This window comes from Arachis ipaensis, chromosome B05 (assembly GCF_000816755.2).
Source record: "Arachis ipaensis cultivar K30076 chromosome B05, Araip1.1, whole genome shotgun sequence".
Lineage (NCBI taxonomy): Eukaryota > Viridiplantae > Streptophyta > Magnoliopsida > Fabales > Fabaceae > Arachis > Arachis ipaensis.
In genome coordinates, this window is record NC_029789.2 from 4,512,645 (window position 1) to 4,514,521 (window position 1,877).

Sequence of the window (1,877 nt, forward strand, 5' to 3'; positions counted from 1 at the left end):
ATGAGATTCAAAATTATATAATTATAACTTTCCGCAAACTGTTACACGTATGTGTTTTTTGGTGATTCAATGTAAATCGCTATAAGTGTAGTGGTTTTTGAATTAACTAAAGCATGCATAAATCGCTAGAGAAGTGTATCGATTTATGTGTAAACAATGTACAACGTAATCCACTAGAGGGATGAATTTATGCACGAGTGATTTCTCTATATATACTAGGGAGGACAATTGTTTAAAGTGGAGTATCATTTTCACAATGGAGAATGGGAAGAGTTTTTTAGCTCTACTGCATTATTCTAAAATATTCAAAAAAGGAAAAAGTACGGTGTTAAGTTACTGATATGAAATCACTAGATGTCTTTATTCAATCATCGAATACGTTGTTAGAACTAAAAACTAGTATATTGCAAAAGCTTGGGGTGTGTGGGATTAAGTAGGTGAAAAAATTATTTTACAAGATTCCCATTACTATTGTGTTAACTGGTGTGACGTATGATACATTTGTGACAGAATCCGACGAAGATATGCAGGTTCTGTTTTATTGCCAGTGAATTTTTTCAGAAGTGAGAATACACGAGTTGTTTACAAAAGACAGTAGAATTTAACATAAAAATACTATAAACAGATAAGTTGGTGAACCACTAACGATATACTAAACTATAGGCAAACAACTCACATCTCAATCACCCAATCGGTCTAATGCAAGACGCATTCGAATAAGTCTTTGCTCCTTGGCATCAGATGTGTAGGTAAATAAGTGGCCCACTTAAAGTATAATAATGTAAAATCGAAAATTAACACGTGATCTAAAAAGCTAATAACTTAAAACAAGTAAATGCTACACTGCAGTGCGTTAAATGATACCTGGATGCTAATGGAAAGGAAAAATTGTCAAACCCATGCAGCCTCAGTATGGGGAACCACCAGAAGATCCAGGATTGTCGTAACTAAAAAGAACCAGCTAAGTTGGTGACATTTCTATTTGTCGCCCGACACATGCATCTGTAGAACCACGCTAGTGCAGTTTTGCCATAAATGGCAACCATCGAAGGTGGATCTAGTTTGCACTCTTGTCACCAAACAGATGGGTGAATAGCAGCATCATGATGTAGACACGTTGGTAAATGCGAATAGTTTCGTTACTTGCATTGACTGGTAGCACCCTAAACCTCTCATGGAATTATGTGTACTGGACTGTCATCTGCTTAACGTTATTTGGGGGTGGCAGCTCGCTGAATAACTCCTGAAATCACTCTCAAATTGGTTTGCCACTAATAACAGTCTTCCCATCAACGGGCAACCCCAACTGGTATGCTACATTATGCAGCATGATGGTACTCTCCGAACAGTATGTGTGCGTCTCAAGACGCTACCTTTCAATGAATGTGCTCACCATGAGCTCGTCCATCCAAAACCAATGACTATTCAGCCTGGTCAGATGATACAAACTAATTCTTTTCAAATAAGCTATGATCTGCTCATGCAGAGACATATTTTGTTGTCTCCAAACACTATAGATACACCTACTTACCTGCATTATATGATAAAAATAATTACACCATAATTAAATTCTAATACATACAAGACTGAAACATAAATTATTACTAAAAATGTTTTAATCCGATGCAAAAATTATGATTAAATAGTTAGTTGTTATCTATCCAACTAACGTATAAAAATAATTTATCAATAAAATTTTATCTAAATAATTGAATAAAAAATAGTTTAATAAAAATAACTGATAAAAAATTTTATAACAATAATTTATCTAACTAATATATTAAGTTCTAATTCAATAAATTATTTATGAAAATAATTTAATGATAATTCATATACACAGATGCGTATTATCACTCTAATCTTTTAAATATACGAAC